At 37.0% G+C, this 27,695-nt stretch overlaps 1 protein-coding gene and 1 long non-coding RNA gene across 4 annotated transcripts in view; both read left to right on the top strand.

Annotated features, from left to right (window-relative positions):
• Positions 1–27,695, top strand: part of ERC2 (ELKS/RAB6-interacting/CAST family member 2) — an 836,521-nt gene that overhangs the window by 151,865 nt on the left and 656,961 nt on the right. The window lies entirely within an intron of this gene.
• Positions 1,047–27,155, top strand: LOC135972560 (uncharacterized). The gene is made up of 3 exons (XR_010589056.1): positions 1,047–4,765; positions 26,486–26,675; positions 26,895–27,155. It is a non-coding gene; the product is annotated as an uncharacterized LOC135972560 (long non-coding RNA).

A 27,695-nucleotide genomic window follows, 5' to 3' on the forward strand; every position in this document is an offset into this window, starting at 1 on the left:
TGTACAGAAGAATAGATAAAATGACTTCAAACAGGAAGGACCTGCTAATTTTAGAAGCACCCTTGAAGTCCAAGGGATACCCACAGGGAAGGAGTTCCATTGACAAGACCATACTACTGAGAGAGGCCAGTCCCTGGTCTGTTTTAGATGTGTGTTAACATAACAATCCAACTTGTTTCACTTTCTTCAGTACAATAGGAGGTATTAGGAGACAAAAGATGGTCTTGCAGGTCCCTTGGCCCTAAATTATGAAGGGCTCTATATAGCAGTAAGACTTTGAAGTGTCTGATAGACCTACTTGCAGCCAGTGCAGTTCGTGATGAACAGATGTGATTGATTCCCATGCACCTATATTACGGTTCAAGCAAGCAGTTGCGTTGTTCGGTTGTTGCGGGTTTTGGATAGAGAAGGAGCAAAATCACAATTGAACCTGGAGATGACAAGTGCAAATTTGGCCATGATAAAGTTTGCAAGGGAGATGCAGAGCTAGAAAAGCATTGGAGTAGCACTGGAGCTCTTTCACAACTTAGATGACCCAGCAGCCCTGGATGCTTGACCAGGTCTTAAGTGAAAGATATATTTGACCTAATCCTGCTGCCACTGAAATCCATGGCACCTTTACCATTGACATTGATAAGAGTCAGCTCATGCACATGAAGAACAGGAAGTGTTAAAATAATGGAGACTCCTTCAAGACTGAACCATCTCTTGCTGACTTTCTCATAGCCAGTTTAGAATCTGAACCAATGTAAACTTCCAAATTTAAAATAAAGTATTTCCCCCCTAACTACTGTATAATAGATCCTTTTGGCTGTACAACTGAAGAAACAACACTAGTGGTCCCATTTCCTTTAAATATCTAATTTGGTAACTTTACATAGTATTTTATATTCAATAGTCATTTCCTTTCAGAGAGAGGTTTTTAATGATTATCATTAGGCTTGGCAGAATTTAATTTAATTTTTTATAATTGATGGATAATATCAATGTTTATTTTTAATTGAAATTTTCATAGTTGCACAGAATAATGGCTTTTAACCTTTTAAATTATATTTTTATCAATTTAAAATTTTACGGTTGTAGGAAGCTATGGGAGAAGAGTCACACAGTGAGTATCAGGCAGTTATTTAATGACAAATGTTGAGCTCCAAAAAGTTAAAGCTTTATAACTGTTTAATACACAAATTGTCAACATAACATGTCAAAATATACTAAGTAAACATCTTTAAATCAAATTCTAATAAGTTCTCTAGCATCACTTTTTCTTACTTTGTCTATCTGTACATTTTATTATTGAAGGAAATTTTTTTTGTTTATATGTATACAATGAAAACAACTTTTATATAATCTTTCCAAGCCTAACTATTATAGTATCCGTCAGTCACAGAGAGGTTAGTATCCCAGAACATTTTTTATTTAGTCCTATGGGCTCTGACATCCCAACAGAATGTATTTAACAAGAAAACCCTCAAGTCATACACATGCAAGGTATAGCTCATAGTATGAACTGATGGACAGAACAGTAACATCTTCTAAAATTATTTTAAGGTAAAAAATATATTTTAAAAATGAAGACTATTTCAACTGAAGCTTGTTTCTGGAAAACCTTTATTCAAAAGATAGACATATAGTTGGCTGACCAAAAGAATTTAACACAAGCTGGTTCATTTCCATTTATTTGAATACTTTGCTAATTCCTATCTTTTATAAATCCCATTTTTGCTCAGATGACACTGGATTCTTTAAAAGAGCTCCCCACCCCTCAAATAAAATAAAATAAAATAAAAAAGCTCTCTCATTACATTGTGTCATCCTAGCTGGCTTTTTATTCCTATCTGCCAGTCTCATTGTTTGGCCTTGGGTAAGTCTCTGCCTAAATATCTAGCCTAATGATACCTACTCCCCTGTGTGAAGCAATTTAGGATCCCTCATTGAAAGGAACTCTATATGTGCAAAACAATATTATTTTATTTTAAAAGGTCTGCTCTGATTAGATATAATCTTATAAATTTAAAACTTTTGTATCTGTTAATTATTATGGGCTAAATTCTGGCTTGTTTTACATAAATGCATTGCACAGCAAATGGGGTAGGGACACACTTCTTCCGATGCCCAGTGCAGGACCTTGGTAGAATACTGTTAATACTATTTCCTGAGCACAGGGTGGTTGTTATTTATCTTACTCTTGTGCTTAGATGCTCTAGCCATGGACCAGGATCCCCTGCTAGACTCCCCTGTAGAAACGTAACAAAAAGACAGTCCCTGCCCCATACAGTTTATACTCTAAGACAAGCCTGTTAGCATGCCTAGAATGGCCATAAATGAGGGATATGGAGAACTGGCTCTAGACAGTGGGGGAAGCACTCACTGCAGAAGTTGTAAGGAGTTCTATGCTGCATCTTCTCTTAGGCATTCTGCTTGTGTCTGCCTTGGATAGGCAGGATGCCTCAGAATACCCCCCCCCCCCATGGCTTCCACTTTTCCATATCTTTACCTCTTCAGTGCTCCAGAGAGGAGCTAAGAGTAGAGTCTGGTTCTGCTTCTCAGTCTTGTGTTGAGAGCTTAGTTAATTTATTGGGGTAATACATTTTAGGGTAAAGATTAAGATTTCAGATACATACAGCGTGTGCATATCTTATAAGATCAACATTGTGAAAGTGTGTGGAAGCATAACAGCTACATTTATAAAAGACTTTTCTTCTGCTTAAGAAAAAATCTGGCCTTTGGGTTTGCACTCCTATGCAAAATAAAATTGCTAAAGAAAATTAACATTCGTTATATAAAATTCCAAATAAATTATATCATAAGTGCACTTCTTTATATTTTTTTTTAGTTTCTGTAAGTTCCCATTCAGATATATTATATGTCATCACAGTAAACTGGATTCAAGTATATGATAAATGTGCCATGACTTACTAATGTCCATTCATTCATTTCTTTCTCTGTGTCCTGCTGAGCCTCTAGTTTGTGATGAGGTTTTTTTTCTTTTTTTTTTTTTGTAAAACACATTAGGTTTCCTGAGTTTTGGTGTAGACTACATTACTTTCAATCATAATATTCATGCATTTAGCATACATGTTCCTATACACTGTCTAGTTTAGCTGCAGAATAAAAGATATTCAACTATGCAACTGGGAACCCTAGTCTTTCAAGTGTAGTCCTAGTTGAGTGTAGGGTGCAAAGAAGCTATAGTCTAACCAACAGAACACAAACACAGAACATTTTACTTTAAGTTTTTAAATTTGCCACATATAGTTCATATTCTGTATTACACATTTAAGAGGTCAGTAGATTCTGTACATAGTCCAAACTGTTGTAATCTAGTAGAAGAAAAGTAGTAATATAAATAATTAAAATTGAAAAGACTGCTTACCCATTTTGCTGCTTCTGGATTTGATAATTGCAAACAGATTCTGGCTACTTTTGTTTTTCCACTTAACTGAATCTTTATACTATCATTGCTCTGCTATGCAAGTGATCGCTTTCCTAACTTACTTCAAGCAAGCATTGCTTTCAAAAGCTTCCTGAAAGGGGATAGCCCCGCAGAAGAAAATGTACACCTCATTAAAGGGACCATGCTTCTGAACACACTTTTTTCCTCTCCTTCATAACCTACCATTTGCAACATGCCCTTTCTATTACCTCTGACTGCTGTTGATAGCATTATGTGTTCCTTCTCCCACAATACCTTAGGTACTAATTCAGGTACCTCATGTGTTTGTGGAAATACATGTACGGGGATGAACATGTGGACCTTAAATTTAACTTTTGTAACCAAATTTTAAAAATTAAATCACATGGCTACTTTTTCTGATAATGGCAGAAGTGTGCAATCCCTTTTTATACAGTTTTACTTATGGAAATGGATATGATCCTACTGACACAGGGAACAGCTGACTAATTTATGAACTGCTGCCTCTCTCTTTTTTCAAGGTGCTTTCACTTTTTTTCTTAAACTTCAAGCAAATCCTCATTAGACTTTAACTAAAACTATTAGGGACAGTAAGGAAACTTAGGCTCTTTGGTTTGCATGCATGTCATATCTTAGCCAAATGAAGGAAGCTAAGTTGAGATGCAGAATGCCTCATGAATTTTAAATTGTTATTACTACAAATACCTTTTATATAAATACCTTACGCTAGAAGAACATTTTCCCAGACAGGAGATTGTCACTAATGTGAAGTTTGCTAAATCAACACAAGCTATTTTTGTTAAGGAGGAAGACAGAAGATGAACTCATATGAATCTGTTCTTAAAAAGTGATGGTAAGTTTGTTTGGATTTATATTTACTCTTTCCTATTCAGGTAGGCTTCCAAAAGATTTCCTAACGACAGTAATGGTTTGTGTGCATTGAACAAGTAATAACATCATATTGATTAGATGCCAGTGAAGGCATTCAAGAATAGTGAGATTAATTTGTGCTGGCATTTATCACATAAACCCTTGTGATTATTAGTAATACACAAGATTGTTTTAATGCTTGATTTAAGATCATCCTGTGACCAGCTTTCTTTGCTTTGTGTGAAATTGCTTAATTGCAAATGTCAGGAAAAGAATGAGGGTTAACACCTGTTCTGCATGATAACTTTTGATCAGAAACAGCTGTTTGGTAACCAAGTTGATTATGCTGCTAAATTTTGGGGGGAATATATATAAAAAGTACAGCTACAGAATGGATCAGACTGTTGTTCAAATATGACTTCCTTTGAAGTATGGTAGTTGTTGGTTCTTAGCTGGTCTTCTGGCAAAATATCTTGCTAATGGGTAATGTATTGAAGAGCCCCCATGAAACAGGAAAGAAAAGACATAATGCTTTTGATGTGAACATGTGATTTTTAAAATATGGTTCAAGAATTTTTTTAAGTTGATAGACTATACTGTGTGGTTTTGATGTGCTGTTAGTCCAATTACTATGCTAAATGGACAAAATAGAGGATGTTATTTTATGTGAGCATACATATTAGAGGAATTTCAAACCAAATGGAGTTTCAGAAAATGTGTGAGTCTCATATTATTCTGTTGTATTCATAATGTCAAAGGGAAGGTTGTGTCCCATTCTTCAGGCTTTCACACTATAACTCACCTGTAAAAACTGAAGTCAAGAAAAAACTTGATGTGGTATACTTTTTTTTTTATATATATCCTCTGCGAAACTGTGGAGGAGTGACATTTTAATAGAACAAAGAAAAACTAGGCAATAGTCCAGGAGCAAGGCATGTTTAATTTTGGGTTTAAGAGTTTTACCACTTTGATTAGTAAAATGAAAGAATACGGTTGAGCTTTTTAACCTGCCACCAAATAACTCCCTAACTTTATAATAGTGTATATTTTGCAGTCATTTTGTCACAGAGGCCCTGATCCTATAAAGACTCACTCAACTGCCTAATTTTAGAGTCTGTGAGTATTCTATGAGAGGTCTGTCCCTAAAGTTAGGGATCTGTGTAAATTTTTGTAGGATTGGGGTTTAATATGGCCTAGCTGAATACTGTACTTTTTAAAAAAAATAACGACTTCTGTTTAAAAAAAATCACTCAGAGTTCCCGACACTTGTATAACTTGTGGAAAATAATCTTATTTTAAGACTTTCCCATACCTCAGTTGATGTCAACAGGAGTTTTGCCATGAACTACAGTGGGAACAGGATATGACCTTTTAAGCCTGATCCTGCTTAGAGTTATGCACATGCACAATTTTACTTACGTAATTTGATGTGAGTAAAGTTGTACAGTGCTTAAGTTTTAGTACTGGGATTGTAGTCATCAGTTTAAGATCCACACTACTTTTTTATTTACACCACAAACCCATCGCCATAAGTATAGTTTTACTGGTGTAACTGAGAGAAGTTAGCCTAGCAATTTATTCTGCTAGGCCAAAAATGGACGTCATTTATTACTTTACAAGTAATTCGTGTACAAGTTGGAAAAAACAACAACCCCCAAACAAAATCTTCATATCAAATCACTTGTGTCATTCTCTAAGAATGTCTATCTGAGTCCTATACAGAGATAAATTTATGTGCTCAAATGTATATGTATATACATATGCACACAGGATTGGGGCTATAGATATTCAAATTTATATTCCTCAGCCTTTACAAAATATCTTTCCTGTACAAGCCCCAGATTGTGGCTATTGGGCTAGCTACTATATGAAGCAGCATGGCCAGGTTATTGGGGAAATGACCCATAACTACTAAAAATAAATTTGCTTTCTCGTTGGTAACCCCAAAGATCCCCAGCTGCACCCTGGTCAACCCCTCCATCCACAGAGGCAGGAGGGGCAATTTGTAAATAGTTCACCATATAACTTGTTCTGTCTGCATAAATAATATAGTGTGTGCAACTAAAATATTTTTTGTCACTAGATGGCACTCTTGAATGAGGCTTGTGATTTATTCCTGGGCTGGCATTTCATTCACAAACAATCCCTCTCAATTTTTTATTTTAATCACTTCTTTTATAATGTTCTAGTGAAATAAAGAGAAGGTGGAAACTTTTATTTTAAACTGATATCAGGGACGCTTATTGGGCCTTTATAAGAGCATTTTAACTAAATACAGTGTGGAACAATTGCAAGTAAGAACTGTCGCAAAGATGACACAGAGAATAGTGAAGCTTTCTTTACATAACATACAAGTTCAGTCCTAACAAATTAACCAAGCTTCTACCTTTAAAGTTTTAATGTTCTGAGTGTAAAGAAAAAATATATCTTTTTTTTGAATGGATAATAATTTCACTTAGGTACTTTTCTGCAGTTTTAGTTGGTTGTGATATTTTCAGTATTCTTCACAGACTAAACTGATTAGCATTGCTCTGGATTGTTAAACAGTCATAGTGTTGCACCCTATAAATAACTGCATTTCAGCAGTGAGTAATGTGGATGTGTATTTGTAACTCGATGAGTGATGTGTATGTAGTCGTTTTAATATTTTCTGTACTGCCCATCTCCATCTAATTGAGATGCAGAACAAAATGCAAACAGTGATTAAACCAAAACTGGATCTAGTGGGCCAGAAAAAAACAGCTATTTTATCAAACAAACCTGGAGGGCAAAATATTGAAAAGAGAAGAACTGATGAAAGAGGGGAATGCAAGTTGATCCTAGGATGTAACCATCCAATTAGGTATTGCATCTATAGAACTTGCCTTCTGGCCAACATTGAAGCTTTTGTGGCTCCTAAGTGGGACTCTGATAGATATCCTTGGGGAAGGAACTATATAGAAAGGGTTCCTGGACTCTAAAAAGGCTTTGCCAGCAGCCTGATTTAGAATTAAACTTGTGATGGAGAGCAGAGAGCTTTGGCAAACTCCACTGCTTTGGAGCAATATAGGAGAGAGGCAGACACTTAAGACTTTATATATCATAAAGAAACCTTGAATTAAACAACTTCAGTGCTGAAAGCAGTGCAGAACATGGATAGTGGGCATTAATAATTCTTCCCTTACAAATGAGCGGTTATGTTGAGGAACTGTTGCAGCTTCTGAATGACATTCAATGGCTAGAGGGTTTAAATACTAAATATTCCTCTTTGCTGTACAGTGCAGGTAGGAGCAAAGGACTTAAAAATGTTTTGAGACTTTTCTAACTAGTTGGTTACATGGGTATATGGCATACTCCTGCTTGACCTCAAGCAGGCGGAAATGGCTCTATGTGCCTATAAGTTGGCTTGGACCCTGGGAATTTGAGGTGGTGGGAAGAATGTCAAATGAGGGAACCAGGAAACATCTGTATTGCATGTTAATATGCCTCCTTCACCTCAAGAGACACTTCAAGCAGCATTAACTCAACATATAATCTATATCTATATCTTTTCTAATCTAATCTCAGCAAAATGACTGACCAAGTATTATTATTTATCAACTACAATTGGTTAATAACATAGTAAAAGCATCCTGATTGGTTATTAATTTAGACTGGTTAATAATTAAATCCCACCGAGTTTTAATATCATGTGTTGCAAACAGGGCCGGCTCCAGGCACCAGTTTACCAAGCAGGTGCTTGGGGCGGCCACTTCGGAGAGGGGCGGCACGTCCAGCTGTTCGGCCGCAATTCAGCGGACGGTCCTTCACTCCTGCTCCTTTTTTTTTTTTTTGGCTGCTTGGGGCAGCCAAAACCCTGGAGCCGGCCCTGGTTGCAAAGAGCTGCAGGAGACACGTTAAAGAGCCATTTGTGGCTCCTGAGTCTCTGTCTGAATATCACTGCTTTAAGCTTAAAAATCAATAGCCTTGTCAGAAAACAAAGGTTGCTAAATAACATGACAGTAATGGCATGGAATTTGGGTACAGGATTTTGTGATGCAGAGTCAGAACAGGTCATATTGTTACAAGGTTGCAAAAAAGTTGCATGCAAATGAAACAGATGAAAACGAAACTGCCCATGTTACTCTCTAGCTTGCAACATCAAGTTTTTTTTTTTGGGGGGGGGAGGGGGTTGGTCTGATTTCTACATATTCAAATATGTTTGGCTGTATTTCTAAAGACAGTGCTTTCCTATACTTAGCATTAATAATACTGTACTTTGTCTTTAATACAGGAAGCTCCTATGGGGTTCTATAATGTGCTTACAAAAAATCTTGTCTAAAATTCGTGAAATAAATAACACAAAACTGTTCTGAATAAATAAGTAACAGAACCCTGTTTTAACAACAACGAGTCTCTGAAGAAGTGAGGTTTTTTTTACCCACGAAAGCTTATGCCCAAATAAATCTGTTAGTCTTTAAGGAGCCACCGGACTCCTTGTTTTTTTTATGGATACAGACTAACACGGCTACCCCCTGATTCTTGAGAACCCTGTTTTGTACGTTAACATTTTATATGCACTGTTTATTTGTGTGTGTATATGCACATGCACTTATACCTGCTACCATCACTATGATTAAGGGCCTATCTACATTTCTATTATAAAATGAATTCATATATAGAGAGGGATTCCTCCATGCACGGATCTGTCCCTTCTTGTGTGGGAGGAGGGTCTTCCCCCACTTCCTCCACACCCCTCATGAATATGAGGGCCCATGTACCACACAGAGGAGTGGACAGAGACTAGTCAGGGCAGGGAGAGGAAAGAGCAGGTGGGCTAGGGGATGCACATTGGCCCTGCAGAGCTTATGTGGAAGCAATAATAGAGCCTGGGAATGTTTAATTTCTTTGTAATGAGTCTTCCTTTGCTGTTTCCAGAGCTGTTGTGGTGAGGTGTAGTCCCTGTATTGTGGATCCAATAGAGCTTTGCTGCCAGGGGAAAAAAAATGTGCAAACAAATAGGGCCTATGCTTGGATGGGCGCAGCATTCCTAGGGCTGTGCAGATTCCCAGGAATCCATCAGGCTTGTGGGCTGCTTCTGCAATCTGTTCCATGGGATAGGTAGGCAGCCCCCACCCTATCAATGGAATGATCAGGGAGAAATTTCTTCTCCAAGAGCTGCATCCCACAGGTTTTACTGAATGAGAGAATGATCAGGGCCAGCACTGTAAATGAAACTGAGTTTCACATTTAACTTGAATTTTCCTGGTTCTATATACGCCATGGAAATATGGATACAAACTTTCAGGGGACACAGAATTCATTTTCAAGAAAATTGAGCAATCAAATTAGATGAGATAATACAGTTATAGTGATAATATATAAGCAATACAATAAAATACATATATTGATTAGATATTTCTTATTTTACATGATCAAAACCACATTTCACAGCTGTGATGACCTGGTTTTCTGATGTAATCACCAAGAATTATGACATCAAATAGAACTGCAGAATGCATATAAGCTAAAGTAATTAGGTTTATTGGTTGGGTCACTAGTGATAACTCTCTTGTCGTACCATAGCAGTACCATATCTGTTCTGAAATAAATCTAGAATTATTTTTTCATATATTAAAGCCTTCTTTTTTGGCGGGGAGTGAAGGGGAGGTAGTAGAATCTTGCAATCTATCAATCAATATGCAGGAGGGAAGAAAGACGTTTAATAATTTGTTAAAGCTACTACGCTTTGGACGGATCTTTAACTGCTGTAACTTGATATGGCTCTATTGAAGTCAATAGAAGCTCTACCACTGATTGCAACGGGAATAGAAGTGGGCATAAATACATTGGGAATTGCTTAACCCATCACTGAAATGCTTCCATCTCTAGTGATGCAGGCAGCAACCAGTTGGTGCAGAGCAAGCTGTACAACAGTGGTAACAGTGAAAAGCAAAACGACAGGTTGTGGGATTTTTTTTAAATTTTGTCTGAAATTCTCCTACCCCAGTGTTTCCCAGTCTTGTTTGGGATAGAGACCTGGGGTGAGGAGGGTGGAGAAAATTGTAGGGGCCTGAATCCCTTTCCACCTTCCCTACCTCTCTCTCATTCTGTAACCATGCTGCCAAATCTGCAGATGGCTCCTTGAAAGCACCCCAGCTTTCCTGCCTGCTCCTAGTATGGATTTCAGTATTATAGCTGTGGGGATCAGCTCACACCCAGGGCTACTGTCTTATGCCACAACTAACTGCCCAAACTTCCCTGCTCATCTGTCACTCAAATATGATATCAATGAACACCCTCTCCTCTCCCTCTCAGTATGTAGTGTAATGGGGAAGGGGATTAGAGAGGATAAGGGAACAAGTGTGGGGAGAAAAGTAAGGGAAAAAAAGTTAGAAAGAAGGGGGAAAAAGAGCAAGATGCACAACATAGAAAGGACTAGATAGAGCAGAGAAGCAAGAGAGAAACTAACAGGAAAAAGGATAGATGGTGGCAAATGTATCAGTATGTGCCTGGCATGGGGGAAGCAGTGCACACAATCATCAAGCAGAGGCTGCAACAGAAAAGGGATTGGATCAACTGTCCTATATAGTTAAATGTGTGGAAAGAGAAAGGATAGTGTGACCTGAGGAGTGCAGGTTTTTCAAACCAATTGTTTACCTCACTATGCCATTCCCTTTGGCAATACAAAAATTAAAATAATGAATCTGAAGGGTAGAGGTAATCTTCCTGTAAGTGCAATCATAATGTCAGGAGATAGATGCTACTGCTATGCTGCCTGACTTGAATAGGATTTTTACTTGACTATCTATGGTGTTAACCCATAGGCATTCTTCTTTAGTTCAGGTAGGACAGTTTATGCTTTTGGAAATAAAGGTCCTTATTTCTACTGCTACAGGTGACTGTTTTTGCCACATTGACAATTAATTAAATAAATTAATGTTTCTTAGTACACTTACTCTGCAGGCAGATCAAAGCAAGATCAGTTACAGACAACTTGTGGTACATTTGAAGTGCATAAAAACAATGAAATACAATATGAAATGATGCCTGCAGTATGATAAGGTACAAATAGAATACAAGATGGTAGGTGGTCTAATAAGCGTCATTTACACTTAACGTGGGAGAGCATGAGTGGCATACTTCTGGTGTTATTTTGAGTTATAATTACATTACTTTTAACTCATGAAAATAAATGTTTCCCTTCCCATTGTCACATGATATTCCTATATATTGATTTTTCTCTCCCCATCATAGATTTAGATAAAAACAGACACTACCCATCAAATTCAATAGGAGTTCTGCTGGTTTGCTAGCTACAGGACCAGACCCCTAACATACTGTATGCTATGTGTGAACATGTATGTTACTTTGCCTAATATTCATAATTTGTTGACACGCCACAATTTTATTTAGAGCTATACATTTTATTGTCAAATTTAAAGTCAGCAATAGTTTAGCAGAATAAAGGTCTTGACAACCTTTGGGTTAAGGATTGGGAACATTTTTACTAATGCCTTAAATCTTGACACAGATTAGCTACTTATGAGTGTCAGTTAATGTTCTGTTAAATAAACTTCTCAAGATGTAGAGGACTGGTTTTCATGGAGACCTTGATGTTTTTGGCTCACTTCGTAGATTTCATTCATAAAGGCAGAGTCTTGATTGAAACTTCAGAAATGTCACTCAGTAGTGCAATAGGCTGTCTGGTAGTTTGGTCATTGCAGCCAACACATCCATTAACTATAGATTTTTGCTCACTTAATATACTGACATGGGCACAGGTGTCTGGATGTCTTCATTTTACTACCTTAGGTTCAGAAGTGTTGATAAAAGAAAATTAGCCCAAATTCTTATGTATTGTTAGCTTTTGGCCTTTGTTTGACCTGTAAAGTTGTTTGTACCTTTCTCTAAGTAATAGCATGATCTAAGTGTAAAAATGTTTTATATTCCGCTCCCTTCCTGTCTATATAGATCAATTAAATGTGAACATGGAAAACACTTTAGCCATAGACTGCTACTTTGTGTAACTTTTTAGGTTTTACTGCAATGTGTGTGTTTACTGATTTAATTGTGGGTAGGCTTCAAACCAATATAATGATTCTGTAGTACTTTGTTTTTCCTTATTATACTTAATACTCCAGAATTGTAATGTTCCTCCTAATATTAGTTAGCTTTAGTTAACCAGCGTAAAATAATTGAGAAACTAGAAAACACACTGAGGTCACAAAACACACCTTTATACAAGTTAAAAGTGAAAGTTATCAGTAAACAATATGCATTGTTTCTGTGCTTGGAGATTTGATTTTTAAATAGTAAGATTTCATTCACACAATGCAATGTATACAGTGTCTCAGAAGAGATTTGTATGTGGGATGGTAGCTACCATTAATTACCAACTAATAGTTTAAAAACTTAAATAATTCATATGATATGCAGCATTTTAGTTAACATGGAATTTCTGGTATTCTTTGTCAGTTTGTAAAAATGTTCTGAGTGATCATTTTTCTTAATGACATATTCTTTTGCATCTCATGAATATTATGTGAAATTCAGTATAATAAAGTAGAACTCTAATTCAGCCAAGAGTTGTTTCCTAAGATAATTTAGACAAGTGTCCAAAGAAACATATTGTATTTAAACACAGCAAGTTCAAACTGCTACTTACTTTTTCCGTAAAGATCCCCACTGATAATGCTGTGCAAACTATAAATTGCCTCACCTGGGCAAAAAAGTGTATTTCCATATGTATATACAAATGTACAAGTAACTTTTCTCTAATGACTAAGTAAAAATTGGATGAGTGACAGAAAAGATTTTTGTTTTAAATATATTGGAATGCTTTCCATATGTAGTACATATTTGTGATTCAGAAAGAATAAAAACAGATTGTCCTTACTAGTCTTGTTAAGTTTGCATCTTCCAACATTTTTGGAAATGTAGGTGCATGAATCATTCCTCTTACTCTTCAAGGTACAGGGCAAAATTCTGCATTATTTTATCCTCAGCCCTAAATAAAAAGCTGACATTTTGTAGCAAGAATTGCTTTCATGCACCAACCAGTATTCTCAGATGGAGCTCTGCACATTCTTTAATGGAACGTCTTGCAGATGTGGATGGTATTCATAAGAAAAGATTTTTCCAACCATTTTCCAATGAATGACCTGTCAAAACTTTGCCAGGAAAAGGAAATGTATATTTTTAAAATTCTCAATATATTCTGAGCCAGATCAAATGCGTAGTATTCCCAGGATTGGATTTATACACAGTGGTGCCTGAAAAATAAAAATCTTTAATGAGGTTGCTTGACTGATAATGGAAATTGCAAGTCAATATTAGAAGGTAGGAGATATTTTGCATATTTCTGTAGTAATAAATATCAGTAGGACATGGGAATGTGAACTCTCATCATCCACAGAGGCAAATTCACACCTACCTGGAAAACATCAAGATAATGAAGATGGAAACAGAGCAGCGAAGGACAAAGCTCACTGTGGTTTTTGATCCCTAGAAGACAACAGGATAACTATTGACCTTGCGGGGAGGGAATAGTAATGAAAGAAAAAGGAAAAGGATGTCAATGTTCTTTCATCACTGTCCAGTCTGTGCAGGTGACAGGGGGAAGTAATATGTTTTCTGTCTCCCACTCCCACCAAACACTGTAGTAAGGGTCCTCCTATTGCTTTAATAGCATACAGAAGATTAGTTAAGCTGTTTTTTGATTACTTCATCTTGGCAGTCTTAAAATACTGAGAAGTTGATGCTTCTTACTGAAAAATTTTAACAGTAGCAATGCTTACTCACTTTTTAACTTAAGGAAGTCTGTCAGGTATATTTATGTGGCATGAAGTAGAAAAGAACTAAGCATAGATGCAGACTCCGTGGGTGCTCCGGGCAACCACTCACCGAAAAAAACTAGGCATTGCCCAGCACCCACAGGGCTGGATTAATCTTTTGTGGGCCCCAATGCCCAGACCGCCACTCTGCCCTGAGATCCCATCCCTGCTCAGCATCTTTGCCCCAAGGTCCCGCCTGTCACATGCATGGGGGGAGTGGGCAGAGAGAAGAACCCGCTGGCAAAAACAAAGTCAGTGCCTGTGAACTGAAGAACAGTATAAAATTGACAGGTTTCAGAGTAGCAGCCATGTTAGTCTGTATCCACAAAAAAAACAGGAGTACTTGTGGCACCTTAGAGACTAACAAATTTATTAGAGCATAAGCTTTCGTGGACTACAGCCCATTCTTCAGATGCATATAGAGGGAAACATATATTGAGGAGATATATATACACACATACAGAGAGCATGAACAGGTGGGAGTTGTCTTACCAACTCTAAGAGGCCAATTAAGTAAGAGAAAAAAACTTTTGAAGTGATAATCAAGCTAGCCCAGTACAGACAGTTTGATAAGAAGTGTGAGAATACTTACAAGGGGAGAGAGATTCAATGTTTGTAATGGCTCAGCCATTCCCAGTCCTTATTCAATCCTGAGTTGATTGTATCTAGTTTGCATATCAATTCCAGCTCAGCAGTCTCTCGTTGGAGTCTGTTTTTGAAGTTTTTCTGTTGTAAGATAGCCACCCGCAGGTCTGTCATTGAATGGCCAGACAGGTTAAAGTATTCTCCCACTGGTTTTTGAGTATTATGATTCCTGATGTCAGATTTGTGTCCATTAATTCTTTTGTGGAGAGACTGTCCGGTTTGGCCAATGTACATGGCAGAGGGGCATTGCTGGCACATGATGGCATATATCACATTGGTAGATGTGCAGGTGAACGAGCCCCTGATGGTATGGCTGATGTGATTAGGTCCTATGATGATGTCACTTGAATAGATATGTGGACAGAGTTGGCATCGGGCTTTGTTACAAGGATAGGTTCCTGGGTCAGTGTTTTTGTTCAGTGATGTGTGGTTGCTGGTGAGTATTTGCTTTAGGTTGGGGGGTTGTCTGTAAGCGAGGACAGGTCTGTCTCCCAAGATCTGTGAGAGTAAAGGATCATCTTTCAGGATAGGTTGTAGATCTCTGATGATGCGCTGGAGAGGTTTTAGTTGGGGGCTGAAGGTGACAGCTAGTGGTGTTCTGTTATTTTCTTTGTTGGGCCTGTCTTGTAGGAGGTGACTTCTGGGTACTCGTCTGGCTCTGTCAATCTGTATAAAATTGAGTAACAAGACTATGGGCTACACTTACCCAAGGATCACTGGTGGTCGATTTAGCGGATCTAGTGAAGACCTGCTAAATTGACTGCTGATCACTCTCCTGTCAACTCCTGTACTCCACCTGATTGAGAAGAGTAAAGGGAGTTGACGGGAGAGCGTCTCCCGTCAACGTCACGTAGTTTGGACCCCGTGGTAAGTAGATCTAAGCTACGTCGATTTGAGTTGTGCTATTCATTTAACTCAAATTGCATAGCTTAGCTTAGATCGACTTTTCCCTTTAGTGTAGACAAGGCCATAGACTCTTCTTAGTAGATCATCCATTCCTGCTACTGCTTTTGCAATGCAAAGGATGGAAATGTGGCTAAGGGAACAATATCTGAAGCTAACTAAGGAATTCTACTACTGCGTGAATACAGTGGCATATGAAAATTGCAAATGATATGTCCGACCTGATGATTACCATGGAACTGTGACCATTTTCCCTAAGAGGCAAAAAGTCACTGTTCTGCTTATTTAAATGCCTAGTTTGTGGAAGGTGCTGAAAGGTATGTGTGTGAAACACAGTTTAACAATGACTGGGAAGGATAAAGTGTGCTAATGCGTTTAAGAAGAGCTGGCCCGAAAATACTGAGTTTTAGGAAAGTCTGGTGAGGTTTTTAATGGTTTACCCTTTCTTGTCTACAAAACATTATTGATGGATGAGTACCTACTCTACTTTTGCCAAATGCTTCCCCCTCCTTCCCCGCCAGTCATATTGTATGCAACTTTTAAAGAAATAGTTTAAATATAAACATGTCATGCATTTGTTAATAGAATTTTACTGAGGTTGCAAAATCAAGCACTCAAATTAAGGAAAGAGCAGAATTAATGTTGCCAATGTAACCTTACTTTGGCTCTGGTGTGTATATGTGTTATGGTATGGTCTTTAGTTACATGATTATATGCTATTTTTTCCCCACCAGATCCGTACCTCATTTAGTGAACAAGATAGACAGTGCTCGGTTATTGAATCAGTATTGTGTAGTGAATGAGGCTGTTTGTAATACCCTAGCCTCATTTGCTGTAGTTGGAAAGTATGTAGTGAATAAGAAAGCATGTAGGAAGAAAGACAAGTAGTGTGGTGGGTTAAGGCAGCTGACTGTGACCCGGAAGAACTGGGTTCAGTTGGTAGCACTGCCACACATTACCTATCTAATGTCACATCTGACAAACTTTTCACAGGTGTCCACTAGCTGTCTGTTCCTCATTATTTGGGTGCTCAACTTACTTAGGGCTTGATCTTTAGAAATACAGAGTACTCAAAGTGCAACTGAAATTAATGTGAGTTGAAGATGCTCAGCACTTGTGAAAGTCAGGTTCTGGGTGTCCCAAGTTGGGCATCCAATCTCCTAGGCATCTAAAATCAGTCAACACTTCTGCAGATTTTGAAATTAATGTCTCTGTACCTCAATTTCCCATCTGTAAAATGTAGATAATACTTCCCTGCTCCACAGAGGTGCTGTGAAGGCAAATTAATTCATATTTGTCAGACACCAGCATGGTGATGAGTGACATAGGAAAAAACCTATGATTAAATTCCTGATGAGCTTTTTTCTATGGCACTCTTCACCATATCAAGTTTCTCACAAATATTAATGAATTTATCTTCACAAGACTCCTCAGAAGTAGGGAGGTGGTATTATCCCCATTTTACAGATGGAGAATTGAGACACAGAAGCATTAAGGCCAAAACTTGCAGAAGTGCCTGCCCATCCATTCAGCCATCCATCCATCCATCTCTAAGCTAAATACTAAATTTCTCATTCAGTGTGTGGCCCATGCTTTGTTTAGTGCAGTAAATAAAGCATAGGTCACCACTTTGAGAGACTAACAAGGGCTCCTCGTTGTTTTTGCTGATACAGACGAACACGGCTACCACTCTGAAACCTGTCACTTTGAGAGAGAAAATATTGAACAGCTATTTCATTCACTAAAAACTGTCCATCCTATACAATGACTCACCAATTCAGTAAGATAGCTAAGCGTATGCATAACTAACAATGTGAGCAGTTCTGTCTGCATCAAGCTTAAATGGACATAAGTACCTTGATGAATCAGAGCCTGAATGAAGCTGCAGATAGAAACAGTCTGTGATCTCATAATGAATTATGCACGGGGAAAAATTTAAAACCCGGCAGCACTGGCATTTTGTAATTTTTGTTCACTTGAATCTGAAGGTTTAACAATGTTCTTCTAGCATGGTTTTTTTGTATATAATTATAATAAAAATTTGTTTCCCTTAGAAGGGGAACAAAAAGTAACAACTTTTCCTGGTTGGTTATCTCTCAAAGATTGTGTGTGAATATAAGTTTTACGTAAGTTCTGCTTTTGTCTTGGGTTGGGCGTAAACTTGATTGCAACCTGTAAATGGGAGGATCACAGATCTGATACCTTTTATTTTGTTTTACTGATATTTGCTTCACACCAGATTAAATCAACTCAACCCAAGAAAGGGATATTTATATATTGTTCTGCCCTATAGTATTCAATTTCCCCTTCAAAGTAATGAACACAGAAAAACAATGCACAGTTGTATATTTTATAGTAAAAAGTCATAGTTCACTTTGGTTTGAAATGTTTAATTTTTTTAACCAGGAAAAGGAATTGTGGGAAATGGTGTTGGATTCTTTGAGATCCATCCTTTTCTTTTTCTCTCTCTTTTTTTTTAAGCAAAGAAAATCCCTTGTTATTTGTACATTATGGACTTGATGAAACCATTTTTACAAAGGAGAAGTTCCACTGATTTGAATTTGATTGATTTGAATTGAATTAAAGGCACAAGATTTGAATAGTGAAACATGCGATGGGGGTGAGGAAGGAGGTAGTGATTCCATTACATGGTTCTTCTGTATGCATGCAAATTCCTCTCCAGGCATACTGTGAGTTGGGGTTCTGTTTTTTGGGAGGGGGAAGTCAAGGTAGAAGGGCATAAAGCTGGTTCCCAGTGGAGATTCACCATGGAGTTAATTCTGTTGTCTGGGTCATCCAAAAGGTTAGTTCAGCTCCATAGTGTCCTAGGGATAGACTGCAGAAGAAAAGTGTGTGTGTGTGTGGGGGGGGGGGGGGGGGGGGAAGTAAAACATCTAGTAAGTGTCTAGTAAACTGACACAAAAAATAAATTCTAGCCTTTTCAAGTGCAGACTTCCCTAGAAGTAATCCAGAATTAATTATCATGCCATGCTGTATATCTGAGGAGTGTCTCTGCTGATTTCTGAATGCTATGATGCTCGCACCACACTTCCTAGATGCCAAGTATATGTTAAATGTATAGGAAAAAAACCTTCAAGTTTATGTGGATTGTATAATTGTGCATTGTTAAGTGTAATGAAATTCAGGTTTTTGTCTTTGGGGGCTGAAAAAACTATAATATGCTGTATACAATTATTTTGTTGAAGGCAAATTACAGAATTAATTGTATCTGAATATTGTGGATTAATACCAGAGTTTAAGAAAAATACAGTTTTGACTTAGACTTCTCAAATATGAGATTAAAAATATGCAATAGCCACATCTGCATTTTACTTCAGTTTTACTTAGGGTTGGAGGCAGCTAGAAATAATCAAAAGGCTGTGGATGCTTGCTGCCCATCTATCCAGGGAAAAAGTGGTCTGCTCTGCAAGACCAAAAAAAGTACTCAAGGGAGAAGTTGCAAAACAGTTTGTTCTGGCCTGCATTCAGCAAGGAACTTAAGCACATCCCTAATTTTAAGTAGGAGAGTAGTTTAGTTGACTTCAGTGGGGTTAGAGATATGTTGAATGGGGACCTTTGTATGCAACTATAGTCCTAATGATCATCTCCTCCTCTGCTTAGTCTATTGAATCTGTGGGATTTTCTAGAGCCCACATTCTTCTCCCTCATCACTACCACCACTGAGGCCACGAAAGGAGACAAACTGTTCCATGTCATCTAAGGGCCATCTGGTATGATGGGGAATAGATAGTGCTTGGTGAAAATGTCCTTGGCCTTTTGACACTTTTCCCCTGGTTAAAATTAATATTTGTTTAATTTTAATATGCTGGGATACACTTGGGCAGTGCATGAGTGGGAATTTTGCCTGAGTCAGGACGTGGGGGTCAGGACCTTTAAGTATCATATGTGAGGAATTCTTATAAGAGTGTTCTGTGGAAACAATCATGAACAATAATGGATGTTGCCTGACTAGTTTTCCACAATAAAATATACCCAATTTAATCAAATAGTGCTGTTATTTTTAGTGAACATCTGCTATTTTTAATGTTCTTTTTGGGAGAAGAGAAAAACCTATATAAATCAAGAACAATAAATATTATTGTCTTACAATATGTTTTAGACATGTGTTGGGACAAAAACAATAACCACAGGCTGGTACTACAGAAATCTTTCTGTAAACCATTAGACTGTAGCATTGTTCTTTAATATCCTCCATTACTGTAATAGATAGTTTAGTTCCTGTGCACTTCTTAGTCAATAAACAAACATCCAGGGCATGCAAAAAGTTCATTTTCCACAGGTTTTGGAAAAATTAAATTAGATGAGATAATGCAGTGTTATGGTAATGCAAAGGCTAAAAAATAACACACATTCATTGTAACTTGAGCAGAGCTCAGAATGTTTTCTGTTAAATGTTTTCTGTTAGAAATTACTGGCATTAAAAATATTGCAGTGTTTTGGGGTTTTTGACTGAGGGAAACTCTTGTGAATTGTTTTAGTGTCATTACAATGCTATTTTCTCACCAATGTTTTGGGAAATTTAAGATGCCATAACTTTGAGTGTTCAAGAGGTGTTTAGTCTTTAGATAAGACTTGAGAGATAAGAGATTTATGTTCTTGTTCCTGACATTAACATCAACTTGGACCCTGCTCTTGCTCCGATTGAGCAAACTCAGTTGGAGTTCTGGGTATTGCCAATCTCACAGGATCAAATTCTTGATTTCTTTGAGCTCAAGCCTGAAGTACTGAAAGAGGTGTGGCGAGCCAAGGGGCTAACATTCTATCTAAATAGAAAATCTAGACATCAAAAGATGTATTTAAACCCACATTTTTAAAGCATGGTGAGTACTGTTGAATCTTCATTAAAATTTACACATGCAAATCCAGTGTTTGTTCTTGCTAACTCTTAGTTGGACACAGTTATCCACTTGCATGTGCAATATGAATTGTTTAGGTACACAAGCACTTTTATGAACACATCCAATTTCCCCCCCCCCCCGCTTGAAAATTTGCCTTTCATCATAATACCTGGCCCTTACAGTGCTTTTCACTTGTTGATTTCATATGTTTTACATAGGTGGGTAAGTTCTGTTGTCCTTATGTTAAAATGGGAGAGACTGAGGCCCAGAGAAGGGAAATGACTTGCTCAAGGTCACCCAGCAGGTGTAAATGTGATTGGCCATTCTCACTTCATAACATTATCAAGCCAAAATTTTAATTTATTTTACGATTTATATTCTCCTATTGCATTCTCTTCTGTTTCCATACAGCCTGTGTAATTGCTACCTAAAGACTGTGACCAGTGTAAAATTATGGTACTGTGTTGGAAAACTCTATGTTAAGAACTTTAGATTAAAAGAAAATCTCTGAATGCTTCCTGGTATAATCTAGAGTCTCCTTTCTCTCCACTTTTAAAAGATCTTGCCCTGTTGAATTGGCTGTCCCATCCTAATAAATAATTTTACATTTTGATACTTTTGCTATTATGTGCACTGTAAATCAGCAACCAGAATACGAGGGCGGTTGATTAATTGCAGTTAACTTGCACGATTAACTAAAAAAAATTAATTGCAATTAAAAAAATTAATCGCAATTTTAATCACACTGTTACACAATAGACTACCAATTGAAATTTATTAAATATTTTGGATGTTTTTCTAAATTTTCAAATATATTGATTTAAATTACAACACAGACTACAAAGTGTACAGTGCTCACTTTATATTATTTTTATTACAAATATTTGCACTATAAAAATGATAAACAAAAGAAATAGTATTTTTCAGTTTACCTCATACAAGTACCATAGTGCGATCTCTTTATTGTGAAAGCACAACTTACAAATATAGATTTTTTTGTTTTGTTTTGTTACATAACTGCACTCAAAAACAAAACAATGTAAAATTTCGGTGCCTACAAGTCCACTCAGACCTACTTCTTGTTCAACCAGCTGCTACAACAAACAAGTTTATTTACATTTATGAGAGATAATGCTGCCCGCTTCTTGTTTACAATGTCACCTGAAACTGAGAACAGGCATTCACATGGGAATGTTGTAGCTGGCGTTGCAAGATATTTACAACAGTCCTATGTGAACGCCTGTTCTCACTTTCAGGTGACATTGTAAACAAGAAGTGGGAAGCATTATCTCCTGCAAATATAAACAAACTTGTTTGTCTGGTTGATTGGCTGAACAAGAAGTAGGACTGAGTGGACTTGTAGGATCAAAAGTTTTACATTGTTTTATTTTTGAATGTAGTTATTTTTTGTACATAATTCTACATTTGTAAGTTCAACTTTCATGATAAAGAGATTGCACTACAGTACTTGTATTGAATGAATTGAAAAATACTATTTTATTTTTACAGTGCAAATATTTATAATAAAAATATAAGGTGAGCACTGTACATTTTGTATTCTGTGTTGTAATTTAAATCTATATATTTGAAAATGTCAAAAATATTTATATAAATAGTGTTCTATTAATTTTTAACAGTGCAATTAATCACATTTAATTTTTTTAATCGCTTGTCAGCCCTACAAAATACCTGGTGTCATGATTAAAGGGCATCCTGGATTCAGACCCACTTTTAGTCCCTGTCAAGTACACCTCTCCGGTGACTGGTTTTGCTACCTTCCTCTTTTCTGGATGGATCCATGTGGTCCTACTGCTCTTAGACAGGATCTCGGGGAGCCCACCCCCATTTACCAACTGTGTTAATAGGACATCTCCAACTGTGGCACCTGAAAACTCTCTTCCTTTTAAAAGCCTGTGACCATTGGCTGATTAAAGTGATTAAAAAATAGCTTCTTCAAAACAAAATATTTATTCATCCAAAGGTACATAGCAAGTGGAGAAAAGGGTTAAAATAACAAAAGGCCTAGCAAAAATTAACCCGCTAGCCTAGTTGGAGCTAGGCTGGAGGGCATTTCTCTATTAATAACTCCCTTGTTGTTTCCCTAATGACCCGTGGTATTCTCTCTGGTGGTACCTTATTGCTGTCATTGTTTCAGTGCCTGTCTGTTTCCTCCAACAGGCTCATTCAATTTAACTCTGTGCAGTCAGGTAGGATAATATCAAGCAGGTAAACTGAGGTGCATATGATAATCATAAAAATAATACAAATAACTCATTCTCCTCACCTCCTCCATGTTATTTATTAGAAATTTCTCATTATCCTTACATGAGAGAAATATGATGGCAGGAGTACAGGATTAGTCATGCATAATTCACTTTCAATCACACTGTTGCTTTCCAGCTGAAAGCATTATCTTTAAATGTACTTCGGTCAATGAGAACAATCAGAAAAAGCTCGAATTTGATGGAACAATAAAGACATGAAGTTATGCAAAGCAGAACTATCAGGAACTAAGAAAACTTAATTTCTTAAGATATGAGGAAGAGCACTCCTTAGGGAGTTTTCAGAAAAAAGGGAGACAGTTCATTGTACCACTAAATCTTTAGTCTCCATAGTGGTGCTAAAGAAGCCAGACTTGACCGAATAGTCCAACGTTTACCTTGGTAACCACATTGGTGAAACTTCCTGGCTCTCAAACAGTCTGTGAGAGTTCCAGTGTTTGTGGGAATTGTAGAAATGTAGGGCTGGAAGGGCCTTCAAAGTCAAGTTCAGCCCACCCCATGCTGAGGCAGGACCAAGTAAATTTAGACCATTCCTGACAGGTGTTTGTCCAACCCATTCTTAAAAACTTCCAGTGATGGGAGTTCCACAACCTCCCTTGCAGGCTTAGTCCAGAGCTTACCTACTTTTATAGTTTTTCCTCATATCTAACCTAAATCTCCCTTGCTGCAGATTAAACCCATTGCTACCTTTAATGGACATGGAGAACAATTGATCACCATCCTCTTTATAACAGCCCATAGCATATTTGAAGATTATCAGGTCCCACATCAGTCTTCTTTTCTCGAAACCAAATATGCCCAGTTTTTTAATGTCATAGTCTCAGGTTGATCTTGAAGCATCCTATCTGTAGTCTAGCAAGTTTTTATGCCAAGGTATCCCTATTTCTGTAATATATTTATTTCTAAGACCCTACTTAACTTGTGATGTTGTAGAAATTGTGGATTCTACCATATTAGGATTCCACCGTAATTTTGATAGTGGGACGCCCAGTGTGCAGCGGGGCTGACAGTGGGAACCCTCACTGTCAGCCCCGGGCAACCAACAGTGGAAAATCACAGACAAGTAATAATGGATTTTATAACTGCAAATAATAAGGTCCATTATTACTTTTCCACCATTTTCCATGACTTGTCCATAACTCAGATGTTATTTTTTTTACAATCATCCCACAATTCAAGTAGGTCCTTATTTATTACTATAAGGTAATGTGAAAATGTCTATCTGTTGTGAAGGGAGACATATCCCCTTTTTTGAAGTTAGAACAGTCACACAGCTGGATACCTGCTGATTAACATAGTATCAGACAACTTACTATGTTTCTGATTAACCTCAAAAGGGGAAGAACATGTTTAAATCTTCCTTTGTGGTATTGGCTTATGCTGAAACAATATTTGTTCCTGATTTAATTCACTTCCTCAACTTATATTGATATCTTAGGGTTTTCCTTTTCCCCCCTGGCTTACCTAGGCAAATAAGGATTGTCCAAATTCCCTCCCTTTGACTGGTAAGATTGTACACTCCACCTTCTTTGGGGAGAGTTAATATACAAAATGGATGGGTTCCATTTTTATTTGAACTTTTATTAATGTATAAATAAAGGCATGTAGTAGTATAGTTCAATTGTGAAGTATATTTGTGAAAAAACAGGGGAAATTGACAACAATATGAATAATGAATATAGCTTATTTTTGGGGAAAAAAATAGAACTACTCAATTATACTTGTGACAGTTCACTTTGAGAAACTTCTTCGTTTCAAAGATGCTGTTCCTTGAGCTATTGGAGGAGGAGGTTCTGTCTTGTAGAGCTGTCTTTAACCAATTTACTACTAGTTTTCACCAGTCTCTATATAGTGTTTAATATGACAGTTTTATAGATTACTAAACTTCAATCTTCATTTGCAAATATCAGTTTAATACAATTTCTAAACAATTTACTTGGGCTTGCTATGTACAAGACCAAAAATTGCTGTTAATGCTATTTAAACATAGAAGTGTGTACTCAAAAGGCGTTGTTGCAAGTATACTCTGAATTTTGAATTAAATTTGAATTAATGGAGATATCCTATCTCCTAGAACTGGAAGGGACCTTGAGTCCAGTCCCCTGCCTTCACTAGCAGGACCAAGTACTGATATTTGCCCCAGATCCCTAAGTGGCCCCTTCAAGGATTGAACTCCCAACCCTGGGTTTAGTAGACCAATGCTCAAACCACTGAGCTATCCCTCCCCTGTCTGGATAGCATTTTCAAAGCAGGCTCAAGGAGGCAGATGCGCAACTCCCTGTATGTGCCTAACTCTCTTAAGCTCCTCCATAGATCCAGCCTTTTCCTCTTATTAAACATGATATGAAAATTCTAATGGATAAAAATCATCTGCTCTAGACTGAGAATCCTGATTCTCCCTTGTTCTGTAGGACTACAGGCCTTTCTGAAGAATAGAAATATACACGTGTGGAATCTTTTGTAATAGTTGGACAATTGTAGACTAATGTACCTATTGTCTTTTCCTAACCCCAGATGATTAGTGGTTGTCATGTATCCTGCAGTATGAGTTGCTATCCTTTTTTAAAAAATATCTTATATTTGGGTAACGTCTTTAACCACTCATATTTTAAAATTTTAATCTGTTAGTCACCTAAAGAAGTAGGCTGATTTTTTTTTTTAAAGAGGTACAGTACTAGGCCTCCACAGCTCCTACTGACATCTGAAAATTAGGCTGATTTTATCCTTATTTAGGCAATTGACTATAAACAACCAGATGTGGATATAAGTTCTTAATATTAGCTGCCCAGGTATGAAAATGTTGGCCTCAGTGTATGCTGACATGCTGAGGAACAGTGGTAACCCATCTTTTCAGAAAAATTGCTAAGTGATTTTTTTTTTCCTGCACAGCTCATGTAGGAAACTATCACAATAAGTAATTCTCAGACAAAAACTAAATTAAGATGGGCTAAGATTGAGAGTAATTTAGAGTAAAAAAACATACAGATGTTGTAATTATTCCCAAAACAAAACGTATAAAACCATGAAGTTCAGAGTTTAGATTGCTTTTAAGTTTAACTTTAACATATTAAGGTATGGAAATGCACAGTTTAAACAACTGTAACTTTTTTCCCTGTAACAACATCATGCAATAACTGCACAATTAATAATACACGTGTTGTAGACCCAGATCAGAATAAACTGATTCATTCAGAGTATACATTTGATATTTTTTTTTAAATCCCTCCCCCCGCTTCCCACTACATGGCAGAGTTATGGTTTGGTAGATGTCCAGACTCTGTGTTTCCATATCTTAAAAGTAAAACCTGATGTGTTAAACTTAAGGTTAACCCAGAATATCCTGGGTTTGTATTGTTTATTTTGACAATTATGAAATCCCTGTATTTTTTAACTCTAAATTTCTTATACATACTTACAGCCTTAACTCAATAGTTTGCCAATAGTTTAACAAATAATTTAAACACCAGGCCCATTGTGTAACCTGGAACAATTCCCAAGAATTGATCTTGAAATTGTTTGGGGGTTACAAGAGACTTTATAACATGGGCTTGCTTAAGTTTAAAGTTTGGAGATGTTTAGCTAGAGGGTTTTGTTTGCACTTATTAGCATATGTAACAATAGGAATGGGCAATAGGAAAGTGAAACTTTGAGCCCGATACTGCACTGCTTTCTTAGCAAAGATTCCTAATGGCCTGACAGTTTCTTTCTGCAAAACTGCAGATGATCATTTAACAGCCAAAACCACAATTAGGCATTTACTCTTGTAAATGGGGTCATTCCATGTGCATACATCAGCTGCAGATATGGAGAGCAGAAGGGTGCAGCAGAAGAAAAAGAAAGGAGGTGCCTAAGCAGAGGTCCACTTCTCCCAGTGAACCACTCAGAAGGCATTAGGAGGAGCCCTTTTGTGGTAAGTTTATAGTGAGTGAATTTATTTTGCAGCTATATTTACATTGTTGACATTTGTCATCACTGAACTCATTTTTCTGTTTTTCTGTTTTCTACTGAATTTACTTTAACATTATTTTTCAGTTCCTCTGCATTCATCATCTTTATTGGTGGGGGAGGAGGAGAGAGGGGCTTGGCAAAAGATGTGATCAATTTAGGGTTAGTTTTGTTTCTCTTGCAGATACTGTATCATCTTCTAGGAATTACATTGCTATAAGAGAAGAGTAAGAAGAAGGACTTAATGATTTCCCTCCTCTCCTCCTCCTTCCCCCAACTGGGCCTGAAAGATTATAAACTGAGGCAGGTAAGGTTGCAATTCCTTGACTTTTATTTCTTTTACATTTGATGTGAGGATTGTGCACTAGCTGTATTGTAAGAATGCTGTGTGGGCATATATGTATGAGGCAGAGTATTGATCATACAGATAAATAATACAGATCATAATTAGATAATGGGATTGTGAGTATGAAAGGTAAAAGTATTAAAGTAATATAGTATCTTTTTTTCTCTCCTATAGATCTTGTATATGATGATGTCATCCAGTTTTACTTGCCAGTTTCTTCCCAGAAAACACAAGAAGATGGGAGACTCTGTAGAGGCTGGCTACACAAGGATTAAATTACACTTTGTCTTCCTTCTATAAATACTTCCTTACATTGTAAATTGATCTAAAGTATATAGTAACATCCAAAATTACAAAAAGTTTGTTAAAATAAATGTATTTAACATACACAGTATTCTTTAAATATACATTTTTACTGCAAGTGTAAAAAGCTCTTGTATATTGATGTAGGTATCACAAATGCCCTCTGCAATGATTTCCCTTCAAACAGTCAGATTATAATTAATAGTTACTCCTGTTTTACACTGATGGAAGTATGATGAGAATCAGGCCTTAGATCTACAGGGATCATTTCACCTACCACTGAAATGCAACCTCCTGAATAATAGCATATTGTGATATCAACTAATAGGATATATG

This window comes from Chrysemys picta, chromosome 7 (genome assembly GCF_011386835.1).
Source record: "Chrysemys picta bellii isolate R12L10 chromosome 7, ASM1138683v2, whole genome shotgun sequence".
Taxonomy (NCBI): domain Eukaryota; kingdom Metazoa; phylum Chordata; order Testudines; family Emydidae; genus Chrysemys; species Chrysemys picta.